The sequence below is a fragment of the Rhinolophus hipposideros genome (assembly GCF_964194185.1).
Source record: "Rhinolophus hipposideros genome assembly, chromosome: 18".
Classification (NCBI taxonomy): Eukaryota; Metazoa; Chordata; class Mammalia; order Chiroptera; family Rhinolophidae; genus Rhinolophus; species Rhinolophus hipposideros.
Window position 1 is genome coordinate 1,029,641 of NC_138064.1, and position 16,928 is coordinate 1,046,568.

At 57.7% G+C, this 16,928-nt stretch overlaps 1 protein-coding gene across 3 annotated transcripts in view; it reads right to left on the reverse strand.

Moving 5' to 3' along the window:
• The window catches only part of TNS3 (tensin 3), a 174,509-nt gene that overhangs the window by 94,133 nt on the left and 63,448 nt on the right, over positions 1-16,928 (reverse strand). For all 3 annotated transcript variants that reach the window (XM_081079437.1, XM_081079438.1, XM_081079436.1), the window contains exon 5: positions 123-175. The gene's annotated coding sequence lies outside the window, so the exon portion shown is untranslated. The remainder of the gene's footprint in view (positions 1-122; positions 176-16,928) is intronic.

Genomic DNA, 16,928 nt, shown 5'->3' on the forward strand with positions numbered 1-16,928 from the left:
GTGCATACAGTGCCTTTGAACATTTATTTTTAAAATCAGAAAAGAAATGAAGATTACGGCAGAATAAACTGCACCATGCCCAAGGCTCCTCTGAGGTCTGACCCAAGGCCAGGGACACTCACCTAGATGACCTGTCACAGCAAAGAGAAGCAGACGCTGAGGCACCTCCCGGAGCCTGCAATGACGAGACACGTGTCACTCCGCAGTCACCCGCCCCGCCAGGCCCCACGTCACAAACCCCAGAGGATGGAGGCTGACAGCTGTTCCGTGGTTTGGTCATAAATGGACAGTCACACCCTGTAGCTGTTGGCTCATCTTATCACCTGGGAGGGTGTCCAGCCCTCGGGCCGCAGAGCCCAGGTGGCACAATCCATGAACCAAGAGTGGGCACGGTCCATGGGGGGGCAGGGAGACGCCCCCAGGCTTGTGCCTCATGCAGCAGGTGCCCCACCAACACTGGCAGCCGTTACCACTGGCACCGTGAGATTTACGTGAAAAAAACCAATTACAACTTTGAGAGAGTTCTGTTATCTACTCCTTGTCTCAAAGCCTACCCAACAGGAAGAAAAGCTCAGGTTCTCATTCCTTCAGAGTTTGCGGAACCCTTCTGTGTGTGCACACGTGTGTGCGTGTGTGATACACTAAGTCTGCATATGCTGTATTTCAGGAGATGCCCCCAGCAGTTCTAGTGGGAAATGTGTCCGTGGGGAAACTGAGGCGCAGAGAGGTTCAAGGTGCTATCAGGACGGAGGGGCAGGGGGACGTGATGGCCCCACAGCTTCCCCCAACGCCCTTGCTCCCCAGACCCTGCTGCATGGACCAGCCCAGGCCGGCACCCCCCCCCAGGGGGGTGACACTGGGTGGCGTGTGCAGCAGGATACCCTGAGCCTGCCTCGGTGGACAGAGCCGCCTTCTCAGACAGGACCTGACACCCGACTTCACCTGGTGACCCCCTTGGGCTCCTGGCTAACCTTGGCTCCCACAGAAGGCACAGAGAACGACGACCAAGACTATTTGGGGATTAGCAAGACAGACATTTTCCTGAAATCTCACCAACACAACGCCTAAGCCAAGTCCAACTCACAGGGTCGTGACCTCACCCTCAAACCGAGGCAGAACCTGGATCACACGTTGCTCCCCTGAGACTGTGTCAGGAGCTCACCCTGGGGCGTCCACACTGGCCAGCTGGCCTTCCCTGGCCAAGACACTCGTCTCTAGTTTGTCTCGTCTTCTGGCACCGAGATGGTGCCATCAGCGGTCAGAGCCCTGCTCAGCCAGCATAGGATGGGCTTGCAGACCGGGCCGACCGGGGCCGGGGGCAGCCGTGCAGCCCAGGGCTCCCACGTCCGAGACTGGCCTCCCTGCAGCTGCAGGCGTCACGCCCGGGCCCAGCTGTGGCCGGCGGCTCACAGACTCGGTGGCTCTTTCCAAAGCCTTGACGGCTCAGGCTGGACGAACGCCGAGCAGTGAGATGGTTGTTGGCCTGTGAGAACGGCAAAGACTGAAACGCACAAAAGAGCTTTCTTAACGTATTGGTGAAATGCAGACTGATTCAACATCGTAGGGGTTCGCTCATCAGTCTGTAGGAAAAGCACTTCACGGAAGTGACGCGCATGACTTAGCGACAAGAGGATGTGTCCTCGGAATGACCAGAAAAGTGCGCAAACCTGTATGCGCAAGACAGCGGGCCGAGGGCCCAGCCACATGCCAGGTGAGGTGTCCACAGGAAGCTGTGCGGCTGTGCAGATGGAGACGGACGTGTGGGCAGGAGACACGCAGGACGTGTGACAGCGACGCCACCCAGGTCCCGACGGCCACTGTGCTGCTCCACCTCACGTGACATGTGTATGACACACATACACACGCAGCGGGTTAACGGTCTGGCCAGACTGCAGGCTGATCAGGCCACTCTGTTTCTAGAATGTTCTATTCCATTTTGTTTCTTCTGTGTGATTTTTCCCTTTCCACTTAGAACACAGTTGATCCTGTAACTGGAGGGAGAGGGCGTCCTGCCTCCTGGGTCAGCTCAGATGGACTCTCAGCTCCCGGGGCGGCAGCCAGGCCTCCCCCCCTCCCCGTGGAAAGGCCCTACCTGCCACCGAACTCAGCGGCCCTTCCGGACGGCAGGCAGCGAGGGAGCCACCGAGGGTGGACACCAAGCACTGGGGACAGTACTGTTCCTGGGCCCCTACAGGTGCTGCCCAGTCACCACGCAGGGCCTGAGAGCGGCCTGCGGCCTCGCCGTGGCCACGTCCCTGCCACTGGGGCCATCTGACCACCACATCCATGAGGCCACCCAGCCCGCCCTCCCTCCTAGTGGCCACATCTCCCTTAGGACTCGACAACCGGTCACAACACATCCTCAAACCTTGCTGTGAAGACTGGCCGTGCGCTTTTCAGCTGACCAGGTGAGCCCAACCACCACTGTGCTTGAGAACCACGGCCCGGGGGTCCCCCCGTTCACAATTTCATTGCTGTATCACATAAGAACGCACACACGTATTAGCAACTACATACGTAATTCACGAGGTATTAAAACTCACGACATAATTTATAAGGAACGTGACACTGCGTTCCATCACACTACACTTCCAACTGAACACAAGTAGGTCTGAGCCGCGAGGGCCGCGTGATCAAAGCTGTCTGCAGACCAGTGCCCTCAACGATGACCCAGCACAGAGGGAGCTGGTTCCGAGCTCACGTCTGTGCATTTCTAACGACAGGCTCCCCCGGGTGTGTAAACGCACGGTGGTGAAACAGCAGGGGAGCATATACCGAGGCAGGGAAGCGTTGGGGTCCTGCGGCCAAACCCTCCTGCTGACGTCCACGCACTGCTGTGACCAGGCCGAGCTGCCTGCGACGGGCACCCCAGGAATGTGCACTGTGGCCCACAGCGGGGGCCCCATCACCTCTCTGGACATGACACACACAGGCTGAGTTTCGAGGAGCCAGCAGGGCCTCTTCCAAAAGCCTCGCCTTTCCACACCCTCTGCTCTCCTGGCTTCCAGGTCCACAGGGACTGTTTTACATTTGCTCTGTAATTTCCCCCCAGAATTAGCACAGGGGCACGTGACACTTCCTGATCCAGAGGGCACAGCCCTGGGCAACTTCTGGGCCCTGGGAAATGCTGGCCTCCAGGAGGGTAGAGAGGCTGCACCTAAAGGGACAGCTCTCTCTCCCTGTAGCAGCTTCACCGAGGGGCCTAGCCAACCCTCACCCCCAAACGGCCTGGGCTCCATCGCTCTTTGCATGGATGGATGTAAGAGAGACACAGAGATGACAGATAGATAGACAGATAGATAGATAGATAGATAGATAGATAGACAGACAGATAGATACGGGGTGACATAGAGAGGTACACAAACAGATACATGGAGAGATGACATACAGAGTCATAGGTGTGTAGGTAGATAAAGAGAGATAATTAACCAAATGCACACACACTCAAGGCTATAAAGAGAAGGCCCGGCCTCGGCCTGCCCTCCCGTCATTTCTCCATTTCACCTGCAGATTTAGACTGAAGCGCTGTGCACTGATTTGGAACAATCAGACACGATCCATTCCTGTAAGTTTGTCAATAAAGAGCGAGCTCCTTGAAGCAGATCCTTCGTGCATTCCAGCCCTGCCCCACCCCCACTACCTAACCAATGCCGGGGCTGGAACCACCACACACCCCTGCCCGCCCCACCAAGGGCAGGGAGGTGGGCTGAGGCCCTGGGGAGAGGCATTACGTGGTCGTGGTCGTGGTCGTGGATAGAGCCTGCCTCAGGGGGAGCTCAGAGGTGCCGAGGCCTGGGACGGGCCATCTGCAGCTGGGGAAGCATGGAGGGGACCAGTGTGGCCAGAACACATGAGAGAAGGGGAAGAGACAGGAGGGAGGGTCCTCGGGATAAAGAAGGGAGGCCCTCACCCCAGTCCAGGGGCCCCCAAGAGGCTGCAGAGAAAGCCCTGGCCCCCGACCCTCGCCCTGCTGCCACTCACCCCTTCCAGCCAGCAGTGCCCCGGGGGGCTGGGCCTGGGTCCATCTGGTCACGCACGCCCCAGGGCTCAGGACGGAAGGCACTCTGTGTGCCTTTACTCGGGGTACAGAATATGCCTACTTTTGGGGTCCAAAAGCCAGAGCCCTCCTTGTATATCACAGCACGTTCCATAGCTCAAGAATGATGGAGAAACCATCGTAGTTTATTGAAGACGCTCCCTGACTCACAAGAAACACTGCCTCCCAAACTGGTACAAGAAGTTTAAGAAAATCTCTCAGATTCTGGGCCCTGGGACTCTAGATGTGTGCTGCAAAGTCCTTTCCTCCCACATCCTCGGAAGGCCTCGTGCTGTGGGCTCAGGACAGACACCAGTGTCCCAGGAGACAGCAGTGCCATTTGTCCTGTGTCCTGTCCTGGTGTCTGGAGCCTTGCAACCCTGGTCTCTCTGCCCGGCCCAGCCTCCTTCCCCTCGGAGCTTTGCACGCTCTTATCACCACCTGCAACTTCTAAAGGCGCTAAAAAAAGAAGCGAAAGGGACCCTGCACAGGCGATGTGTTGATGGTTAACCTGGGCAGGTGAACCCCAAACCCACACGCTTCTGCTGAGAGGTCCAGCTGCCCGGCCCAGGGCTTATCTGGCTGCACCGGGCAGTCCTGGGTCCCGATGGAGTCAGCAGGGGCCTTCGAACAGAATGACAGCCATGGCTCCAGCGCTTGGAAGCCTGGCTGGTCCTGGAGTCCACACGTCCCCGGGTCAGAGGCAGAGGGCGTGTTCGCTCCCCTAGATAAAGAACCAGGTGAGCTGCCCAGAAGTGCTTGTGACTCAGTGTATGCTTGAAATTATTTCTTTAGCTAATGGGTTATTTTTATATTTGCAACAGACACAGCAATAGCAATTTTGCAGCCGTGGGATGTAAGCCCAGGTGGCCATCTTTCCAGCGAGGACAATGAGCCCCTGCGGTTTACCTGCCGACACAACGTGCTTTATTAACAGAGACAGAACCCCTAGTGTTGCCCATGGGGTAGGGGTGGGGGAGGCTGGGCTGGATGGCATGGGGGCCAAGATATCGTTTTGGGGGGAGAAACTGGCCCAGGTTTTGACAAAGAGCCTGGCGCCTCTTTAGATTGTCTGGTCCAAACTCAGGCTCGGCCACTGTGTACCCGGAGGTCCTCGTCTTTGCAGGCCAGGACCACAGACCCTACGTCATCTGGGCTTACAGACCACTCAGGACAGGCAGGGAGGGCCAGCTGTTCACGCGGAGATTCTGCAGTGTCCTGTCGGGTAGGTAGCAGGTCACCGCACACAGCACACCCTGTCCCACAGCGTCCCGTCCTGCAGCTCGTCACCCCACAGGGCCCCGTCCTATCGCGGGCCAGCCCTCAACACCCTGTCCCACAGGCACCATTTGCCGAGACCACTGGGCAGCTCGAGAACACTCGGGACACTGGGCCCAGCATCTCTGAAGGAAATGCTTTCCCAGCAACGACTACGCCCTTTCGGAGAGGCAAGCGCTCTGCCGAGTTGGGGACCGAATGACACGCAGCCAGGATGCTGTCCCGGCACCACCAGCCCCACCCCTTCAGATGACGGCCTCTCTCTAAGTCTGAATAACGAGAACTCTGAGCACGCCAGCTGTGGGGCCTCGGCTCCTCGTCCATGAAATGGGCTAGGAAGGTGGCAGCCTTCTCTGCGGGTCATCGGCGTCAGAGCAGGGAGGCCTGTCACAGGGAACAGGACTCCCATGGGGAAAATGCCTTGTGTCGACAGCGACATTCTCAGGCAGCTCCGGGAGCAGGAGGCAGGCCACAGGGCGTGAGGACGGAGGTCACTCAGTGGGCAGTGTGACGTCCGCAGGGGACAGAGGGGTGCTCCATCCAGAAGACACAACAGCAGCAACCCCCACCCCCGACACACACAGTGGGCCTGGCACGTGTGTACGTCCTGCAGGCGGAACAGCCTGGGCAGGGGGCTGGCCTGGCCCATGCGGCCCTGGGCGAGCGGCCCCCGCCCCGCAGCGCACCTTCACTCTCCAGCCCTGCCTCTCAGCCCTCCTTCCAGTTCCCCCAACACAGTCCACTCCCTCCTGCCCCGGGGCCTTTGCACAGGCCACGCAGGGCCCCCACTGATCCTATATCTCCCAGCTCAGAGCATCTCCGCACAAAGGGCCCCGATCTCCCTCCCCGTTTGCATATCCCATCTACCTCCATGACGCAGAAATCATTAGCTCTGTGATTCCTGTCTGAGCTCTGCGTCCCCCCATGAAGACACCTGCCTGCCCCCAGGAGCTCAGCACCTGGATCATCCTCCTGCACAGAACTCAGGTCTGCAGGATGAAGGAATAAACCACCTGCTGATGCCCAAGTGTCGCTCAGAGGCCTGGGGTGGCCTGTTTAAGAGGCACGGGATACGGCGTATACGTTTCAGTAACAAACACCTAGAGGGCTTTATTTTTAGGGTAACAGCAATCAGTGTACCCAAGAGGCTTAAACAGAATTGTCATCTAACAGGAGAATGAAGAGCCATAAGTCTATGCCTTGGCCAGGTTGCTGTAACACATGGAATCAGTGAGAAGTGGGGGGGCTGACTCAGGAAGAACAGACCGCTGGACAGCCATGTGGTGAAGCGCCACACGTCGGCTCAGCTGCACCCCTGGGACCGCCGACTGGGTGGGACTCGGCTGCAGTACCACGCGCCTCGCTAATGCTTTCTCCTGGAACCCCCCTCCACCAAAGACGGGTGCTGAAGCAGAAGCAGGGCAGAAGTGCTATGCCCGGGCACACCACTGACCTCCGCCAGGGGGCTGGTGGCAACTGTCACCAGGCCAGCCCTCGCTCCTGCTCACCGGGGGAAGGGCAGCAGCCGGATGCCTGAGCTGGAGAGATGGAAGCCTGGCCCTGCTGTCCCTTCCTCCTGCCCGCTCTGCCTTTCAGGTGAGGAGCCAAGAGAGGAAGACCTTTCATGGGTGCCATGCCAGGAACCTCGGCAAGGTCTGGCAACGCAGTGAGGACACCGGCTTCGCTGGAGTCACCGGGGCTGCGTGCTGCACCCAGCCGGGCTGGCCAGCCCTGACCCGCCCTCTGAGCAGTTCCGTAAAAAGGAACAAAAGGGACATTGCGTAACGAGAGCCAGATTCACAAGGAAGCTGCATGTGGCCTGGTGGCAGGTGCACAAGGCACAACCGGGCTGGACTCAGGGAGAGACCGGCTGATACACCTCTGCACGTTTTTAGTTTCCCCAGGCAAGTGGAGAGAAAACAGATGGAAAACCTTTTTCAAAGGCAACAACCAGCCACACTCAGCTGACAACCCTGAAGGCACTTATTTGTTCATTCATTCGCTCACTCACTCACTCACCCCCTGGCAGGTGGGGTGCAAGGGTCATACACACACACACACCGTGGAATCCTAAGACCTGAGACTGAAGCTGTGTCCACCGCTTTCCGTGATGCGTGACTCTGGGAATTCACTCGACCTCCCTGTGACTCAGTTTCCTCATCCGGGAAGTGGGTGGTGCCGGATTAGATAAGGAAACACGTGTATGAGGCTAAGAACAGCACCTGGCCAGTAATTTGTGCTAAACAAATACCAGCTATGAATTCAGTCATTGTATCTGGGTACCAGGCAGGGACAGGCCCGAACTGCAAGTGCCCCACAAGCCTCCTAAACACGGAAAGCAGCCGAAGCGGCAGCACCACCATTCTCAGCCAGGGGATAAAGATTAGACAAGGGAAGTGCTTCTCCAAGTCAGATTCCAACGAGACGTCTTTCCCTCCGGGTGAGAACCCAGGAGCAAAGTCACCACCAGGACTGCACACACGCCTGAGCTGTCTCCTTAGCCCCCAACGTGAGCGGGATTCCCATGAACGGCCAGAAAAATACACCCGGCTGAAGTTAGGACACGAACATAACATCATTTTGCCCCCACGCTCAACGGGAAGCAAGGTTGGCTCAGACTGCGGCTATTTGTTACCCAAGCCTCCGAATCCTGAGCTGTGTCGGCTGCTCTGAACCATATGGGATGAGGGGGCTGATGAAGGCAAAGAGGAAGGGGTGTCCCCACAGCTTTCACAGTCAAGTCTGATGCCCCCAGAGTGGCTGGCGGGCAGCGGCCGCCCCCAGGACGCAGCTGGCGGGGCCAGCTCCCTGGCGGCGCTCAGGGGAACTTTTACTGCTGCTTTGCTGCAGAGCACGACGTGAGCAAACAGAGCAGGGGCGGTAAGACAGACCCAGGGCCGAGCGCACGTGGCACGCACAGCCGCTGCCGGTCCCTCGGGGGCTGGAACTTACTGCGCTGGGCGGAGGCCGTGGCCAGGGCGGCTCCTTCCAGAAGCTGATCCTCCGACCGCCTTGCTCCTTGCCTGCCTTTAGTCCAGCACCCTCTCCCTGTCACTGGCCTGACGTGGCCACGGGAGCCGTCCAGCAGGTGGGACAGCCCGCCCCGAGTGGGGAGGTCCCCAGGCAGTGGCACGCCCGCTCCCGGCGCAGTACGCATGCCTGTACATAGGGCAGGAGCCTGCAGACCAGGAAGGGTTGCACAGAGCAGGGGCCGAGCCCTGCCCTCTGGGGCACAGAAATGGGGTCCAGTGGTGGTCTCCTGTCTCCCGAAGCCCCCCAGGAGAGAAACCTGCTATGGGTTCCTGGGGGCAGGTGCTCAGCCTGCGCCCCGGAACCTGACAGGTGCCTGGTGACCATCTGCCTGCTTTCCTCCTGTGTCCTTTTTAATTAATAGCACACCGGGAAACAAACACAAGAGCAAGGTCAGCATGAGGAGCCGGACAAGGGAGAAGAGGGGCAGGGGCCCAGGGGAGGGGAACGCAGAGGGCTGCTCTCCCCTGAAGCCACGTGCTCCCTGGGCTCCCAGGTTCAAGGAGACTGTGGCTGTACATGCCTCAAGTCCTGGGGACAACGGTGGGTTCACAGGTCTCCTGACCTGTGTGAGACTCATGTAATTTGGTTACTTGACACCCAGAGGTGAAGCGAAGAGGGAAAGGACAGCAGAACCAGAGCCCTGTCCCCACCAGACCAGCAGCTGCAAAGGGGACCTGGGCTGACGGCAGCTGGGTGCCATGCCTTAGGGGTCTTGGCTCCCGAGGGATGGTAGGGGCTTCCTGCAGGGGACTTGGGGACAAGGATCACATCAGCAGAATGGGAGCCTGAGCAGGACTTTTCACCCCCCAAGTTTCACGGCTGTGCAGGTTGATAATGGAGCCTCACGGACTCGTGAGGACGGAGGAACTGGGAGCTCGGAGCCAGCACCTATGACTGCCACCAGCCCCTCAGGGAAAGAGGGCACCTGCCCAGCTCCTGAATTTTACCAGTGCAGTGTGGCCGACTGCAGACCAGCTGCCTGACCCTGAGTGGGTCTGCCGGTCAGTCCGGGGCCCTCGGCCAGGTGCTGGGAGCGAGCGCGCCGTCCCAGAGAAAGTCCACGCCGGCCTGGTGGCCGGGAGACAGAGGCTGCGGGATGGGAGATATCTGCGGAAATCGGCAAATGCTACCGGTCAGGGCTTTTCTCCCTGAAGACCTCTGTTAAACACTGACCACACGCCTGCCTGTGTGACCTCTGGAAGCTTCCGTTTCCCCAGGGGTACGACGGGGTGACCGCTGCACACAACCCAGAGCACGGAGGTAAGGCACATGGAGCATGGCACGCAGCACAGCCTCGTGACGTTTGTTCTGCTCTTACTTCGAGGCCATCCACACAGGAGGGAGGGCAGGGGAGAGAACGAGAGAGCTGGCAGCTGCTGAGTTGGCCAGCGAGACCTGGCAACGAAGGACGGAGCCAACCAGAGCTGGTCCCCTGACGCTGAGGACATGAGTGGTCCTGAGTCAGAAACAGGGCCCACAGGACCAACACTATGGGCGCCAGGGGGCAAGCATGTCACAAAATGACCTAGAGGACACGGCCGGCAGGACACGACCGGCGCCCGTCCTGCTCCCCGCCGACCTCTCCCCAGGTCTGGAGCTCACGAGCCAGCAGCTTCCTGGCAGTTCTGGTCAGAGCGCCTCCAGCACTGTCATCTGTCCTCGGGGTGACAGACCGTCCACAAAGCTAAGCAGTCTTCCCAGGACCTCGGCCATGTTGGACAATTTACTACAGTAACTTCCTCTCTCTTCCCCTGCCCTTTCTTCTAAGGAAACGACAGCCACATCTCTCTGCGAGTACATCCTTTAAAACAGGCTGCCTCCAAGGGCCCTTCTATGGCATGCTGTCAATGTTTAACAGGAGGCTCTCCAGGAAAGAAACAGAAAACAGAAGGAAAAGAACCCTGACTTGCAGCGTTTGGCCGTTCCTGTGGCACAACCCCCCCCCCCCACGGCCCCCCCACGTTTCCTGCATCACTGCACGGAAAGCGAGCAGGGACGGCCCCCGCCCTCCCAAGGACAGGCTCCCGTCACCCCAAAAAGCTCCACAGCCCTGCCACCCCCACTCCCCTTCCCCCCTATTTTCCCGCCTAGAGTAACTCCTTCAGCACCGCCCAAACCAAGCTTTCAAGAAACGCCTCTCACCACCATGCTTTTGTGCCGCCAGGACCGGAAAACACTCCTGATGTCCACGGAACTTCAAATTCACCCAGTGACCAGGGTTTACAGCTCCCCCAAGCACCACCCAGAGCAGCACCTCCCGGCACTTCTGTCACCGTCCTGACTGCCATTTCAGAGAGGAGACAAGCGGGGCTCAAATCCTGTCTGTGTCCCACGGACAGGACACTCCTGCTCAAGCAGGCAACCCTGTCACTCAAGTCCTTGTCCACGAAAAGGGGAATGACTTCTACCCGGGTGTAGTGAGTGGCACCCTCCACATGCTGCAGGCAGCCAATTAACAGAGAAGCCTGTCCCCAAAACATCCTGCCAGTTTTTCCACCTAGTACCCGCGTCTGTACCAAGGAACATTTCATCTCCAAGGCATCCTGACAGGTTAGAGCCAATCCAACGACTCTGAGGTGACACAGGCCTGGGCACAAAGAAGCCTGATAAACACGCCCAGTGAGTCTTCTCGGACCCACCCCACCCCACACGAGTCCTGTCCCCAAACGATGTCTATCTACTGCGTCTGGAACACGACAGGCTGCACGGGAATCACGCATGATCCCACTCCTCCCCGAAACGTGCTTCTGTCTTCACAGGGGAGGAGACAAAGTCCCCGGGTACCTAACCTCCCTGTCCAAGGTCACCTGTCTACTCAGTGCCAGCCACAGCCCCCCAGGTGGGTGTCCTGGGCCCACGGCCCGGCTGTCCCTCCCCACAGGCCCCACAGCTGTGCAGACGGACAGGACACTCACCCAGGTCTCTTTCACGTGACAGGCTCACGGCACAGCATGGCGTCCCACTTCACCCAACCAGTGGTGACAGCCTCCTGCCTTCCTCCACACTCCGGGGCTTCATCCGGGGCTGCCTCATGGGTTTAGAACAGCAATGCCTCTCGGATGCACAAATCTCCCCCAAGCCCCACCCCCACTCAGGGCCGTCAGGTGTCCAGTACAAATTGAATCTGGAAATAATAATGAAACAAAATAAAATAAAGGTTTGAAAAATAAAGCGAAGTCAAATCAGTCTGCAGGGAGATAAATGGTAGAAAGCGGGAGGCTGGCGAAGGAGCCGCCCTGTGCAGCAGGAACGACTGGTCTACCCTGCCCTCCCCGGAGGGCACACGGGCTGGGAGACCCTCACGGGGCACAGCACCCGTCCAGCCGCTCACCCCAGCCGCAGACCAGGGTCCCACCTCCTCGTGGGAGGCCAGCTCTGGGAGCCTGCAGGGGCTTTTCACAGATAAAAAGTACTCTCTTTCTTACTATAAAAGCAAGTTATTTTATTGCAGAAAATTTAGAACACGTAGACACACAAAAAGAAGATGGACTCATCCTCCCACAACTGCCTTCCCTCCCCCAAGACCACCACCGGTAGCCACACAGGAAAGCAGCTGCCCGACTCTCTCACACACGTGTTTCACACAGAACAGCCCTCATGTCCACACCACCCAGTGCACCACAGAGGGCTCTGCACAGCGAGGCGGCGGCCACGGCCCCGCACGATCGCGGCTTCCCCTCCACCTGAACGCTATTCAGGCCCCCGTCCTTAGTGCCGCCCGAGGATAAACACCTACGCGTGCATCCCGCTCCACGGTTCATGTCACAAGACCCTCCCGGGGCCCGTCTCCTGGAAAGCAGAGCCCGTGTTTCCAGGACCGTGCACCAGACTGGAGCAAAGGTCCCAAGATAAGGAGCTCACTCAATCCTCTACATCCGAGAGTATTTGATCCCCTTTCTCAAGAAGGAATCGCCTTAGCAAAGTTAAAGAGGGATTCGAGGTGTGGGGGTAGTCATGAAACCAGTGTCCCAAAGACCAGGGGCAGGGAGGAGAGGACGGGCCTCAGAGCATCTCTGCACGCACCCCCACCCCTCCCCGGGTCAGTGCTGGACCAAAGATGGGCTGTGCTCCTAGGATGGGAATCCCCTAACAGGAGAAGCCACACCCCTCCCGCGCCCCCAGCTCCTGCGCTCCAGAGGCCTCAGGGAAGAGGTGTCTGTCCTCAGAGGTGCTCGCCCACAACCCACCAGCCCCACCGGGTGCCCTGTCTCTCTCTCTCCAGGAAGTAAGTGCTGACTGTGTGCGGCTCGGACACAGTGTGGGGACAGGGGGTACACACAGGTGTGGAGTGGAAAAGGCACCAGGAGCTCCATATGAGAAGTTGTTTCACAAAAAGGCCGGGGAGAACCAGCCTGAGGTGGAAATGGGTGACATGCTCAGAAAGATCTGATGGAAACTACTAAATGTCAGCGGGGGAGGAGGAGCAGCCGCTAGCCGACCTCTGTGCAGCTCCTCCGTCAGGCTGGCTCCAGTTCCGCTGACGCTGATCCAGCATCGGCTCTGAACAGGAGGCCTTCGGATTAACCGGAACATCGGGGAATCCACAGATTAGACCAGACTAGACCAGGTGCATCCACGGGAAAGCTCATTTATTGAACGATTAACGTTAACAGTCGTTTTTCCCAGCACTTCCTGTGTATGCAGACCCACTGTGGGTGTCGGAAGCAAAAGCACAAACAGCAGATTCCCCACATTTGGGAAACTTGCAATGAGAGAGGGGGGAAGGAGAGGACCATGAGTGTGGAATTAATGCCGCCTGGCAAGGGATGGCATTCAACAAAAGACAAGACACATGCAGAGTGGACAGTGGACGGTGCCTGTCGTGGGAGTGGCTGCAACAGCCACAGTGAGGTCCAGCCCTGCCGCCTGCTGATGGATTCAGCTCCATCTTGCCTTGCTTCTCACCGAATAAACGTGGTCTGTGACGCGGCCCGATCACCGATCAGCTGGCCACGCCATCCGTTCTCGGGGACACAGGCCCGCAGCCGAGCCCCACTCACTGGAGGCCGGGGGCCAGCGGCCACACTCCACAATCCTCTGCTGCCTCCTCCATGAATCTGGGGTCCCCCAAGACCCCAAACCTGTCCACACCACATGCACTGGCTACCGTCAGAATTTAACGAAATTCTGTGCAAACCAACAACATGCGAGCTAAAAAGAAAGAGCTCTGTTGTTGCCGTGGACATAGATACCCACCCGCTTGAGACCTGGGGGAGGGCTCGGTCGCCAGAGCTCTGGAGAGGACTGTCAGACGCGGGCAAATCAGGGCTGATGTGGTCGGATTGTCTTGTAAGCCGCCGGCAGCTTTCCTAACAGTTTGAGGAAGCCCAGACAGGGAGTTTTGGAGGACTCATCGTGTGTGTACATTGTGCAGAAAGGGGTGGGGAACCCCTGTCCCCAGACAGAACTCAAAGGCAGCGCTGATCGGAACTCACAGGCAGACGGTGACTGCCGTCTGTTTTCAGACACAATTAAATGCTCAAGTTTAACGTTAAAAAAACATGTCTTAGGATTCTACAAGTTAACCGATATCCCAGTTCAACAACCACCTACTGACTCTGATCATTTTAAGGGACAGGCTTTACTGAATGTGAAAGCAAATAGATGGCATGTGACACGCAAGCAACCGTCCTGCTTATCAGTGTTGTCACCACAGGGAAAACAGTAACGCTTAGAGCAACTTCAGCCCTGAGCAGTGCTCAGTGTCCCTAAACCCTCTCGGGATTCTTACAGCCTCACCCGCAGCCGGGACCCTAACCGTCCCCACTTTGCCAACAGTGAGCTGAGGCCCAGGCCTGGCAAAGTGAGGAGACACCGCAAAGCCCACGGCCGGGGAGCGGTAGGCCTGGGACTCGGGGTCCGAGCTCCTGCTCCAGCAGGGTGAACCTCGACGTCGACGTCCCGACTTCCCTCGTGGCCAAAAGCCAGGACGTCCGTCTGTCCGTCAGCGCTCCAGCACGACCCCTTTGGGCCTGGCCCCTCCTGCTCCCCACTTCTAGGGTCGAAAGCTGAGTCGCCACCAGAGTCACAGGGTGGGTAACAGGAAAGTGGGCTGGGGTCTGTCCTCTCCAATAGGCAGGTCAGGGAAAAAGTTCTTGGTGGTCAACTGACCCTAATCAACAGCCCACCAACCCGACTGTTATCCAGTCAATACCTAGTCACCGGCCACGGCTTCACCACCACAGTCACCCATCACCATGCTCTAAAGCGTCACCGTGAACACAGGACAGCCTGGTCACACTTATGAGCACCACACAGCACCTCAGCTCTACAGCAGGGGCCATTTTCACCCATGACATCACCAGGAAAAAGCACAAAAATGCAGAAAATGCAGCACCGAGTAACTTGAACAGTGGACACCTGTTCACTGTCAGAGCTGACACAAGAAGGCACCGTCGCCTGTTTGACCCCATCTGGTGGCCTGAGTGGCGAGCGGCTCAGTCGTCCGCCGTCCTGCGCAGCCCGTGCCTGAGCGGGCAGCACAGTGAGTGCCGGTGTGGGGATTAAACACAGCACAGCAAGTGAGCAAATCTGCGAATGCAAAGCCCGCAAACTGTGTGGCTCGGCTGTGACGTAACCCATATAATCCTGAGGATCATTCCATCTTTGACTCACCGTAGAAAACGTCCCATTTCTAACGTCCCCCACAAATCTGTCCTGATAATATTATGAAGAGCTCGAGACTGGGGTTAGGTTCTTCACGCCCAGACGGGAGCTGAGCCTTGGCAGACTGACGCCCAGGCCACAAACGACACTTCCTTCTGAGGACATGCACCCTACCCAGAGCTCCATTTCCCGCTGCGAGTCCCCCGATTTGCCCACACCCTGCATGGAGAAGCATGGAGGGTTTCCGAGACAGAGCCGGAAGGACAAGAGGAGCACACGGTCGTCTGTGCAGAAGGCAGACGAGAGAAGCACCAGGAAATGAGGATGGGCCAAGAGGCCGGGCTCTCAGGGAGGCACCCCAATCCCGGCGGCTGCAGAATCCAGCATCCCCGGGCGTCCCTGTGCCCCCAGGACAGGGCGCCACCCAGGAAGACAACTCCTACAGCAGGTGTCCACACTTCAGCCTGCGTCACAGTCGCCTCCAAGGCTATGGAAAGGGAGACCTGGGGGGCCCGGGATTTCTGAGTCAACAGTCTGGGATGGGGCCAGGGAATCTGCGTCCGGGTTCTCAGATTTACACAGACGCCGCTGGTCCCGGGCCACACGGAGAACCACTGATCTCAACTATTTGTTCGCTGCTTGGTTTGTGCTAAAGACTGTGCCACAATGCACGACACTCGTCTCGTCGAAACATCCCTGTCACTTTCACTCGGTCCCCCAATCTCCCAGCCACCGTCAGAAAAGACCACTGCCGTGACGCTGTCAGCCTCTACTTGAATAGCCCCAAGGACAGGGAGCTCAGTACCTCATTCACATCCAATCTTTTTCAGCTCCTAGTTCTTCGAAGTTCTTTGTTACACTGACTCAGGATGTGTGTGTGCGACTTGGCCCAATTTCTCCCCCGAGCAATCAGTCAAATTAATCCGGGACGGGGGGTGTGATTGCCCCAAGGAAGGGTAAGAATGCACTTGGCCAGGGTGAAACAGCCCTCTGAGCAGAAGGACTGTTTGAAAACAGGCTTCATGGAGCAAATGTTGCTGTTTTAGAAAACAAGGTATCAGCGCCATGTCGTGTGCTGATGAACTCAGCAGGTTTCCAGTGAAACACTTCATCAGGCAGACGCAACGTCTTTCCAGATGTCAGTGTCTGGAACGCCCCACTCACAGGCCAGCCCCGAGCCACTGAGTAATGGGAGACAACTGCAGATGCGCCCTGTCTGTTCTGCTTTGGTTTGGTGTTTTCACAGTCTGATTATCTGCTTCAAAATCCAAGGAAAGTCGGACATCTCTCCAGTGCCTGAACAGTGCAGGTTCTTCCTGCTCCTCTTGCAATTTACTTTCAAACGACCAGGGTTCTTTTTTCAAATGACCAGTAGAATTTCCACATTCTGGGATTTGCTGACCCGCAAAATCATTTGCGATCACTCAGAGACTGCATTTCCTGTAAGCGGTAGCTGGGTCTGGTCTCGGTGTCATTCTGGTCGATTTCTGCAACGGGCTCGGTCGATGGGTGGCCTGTGCTTCCGGGGAGGCCCCATGACCCCCCCATGGAGGTTACAGAGGGTCACAGCCTCGAGCCAGCCCTTCAGTTATCAGCCATCTGAAACACGGCATATGGTACCTATCCCTTTTTCAACACCTGTCAGCTGGAACTCCCCATTACATAAAACGGAGCTACAGGTAGTACAAGAAGAGAAGGTGGAACGCCCCACTGCTTTTCCTTATTCACCAGTTTTCAGGATGAGCGCTTTCCCCAGCATCTCCCAAAGGTAACCAAGGAAGTTTTGCATTTACTTTTTGACATCTATCGTATACATCAGAAAACAATGTCTCAGCCCAAAGTCACAAAGGGGACACTGCTGCACCTGGATTCAGGCCACGTCTGCACTCAGAGGGTCATCCTGGCTCCGACCTACTCCTGAGACCCAGGGGGACAGGCCACCACGCTCCCCACACTCCTGCGCCCCCAGGAGGGG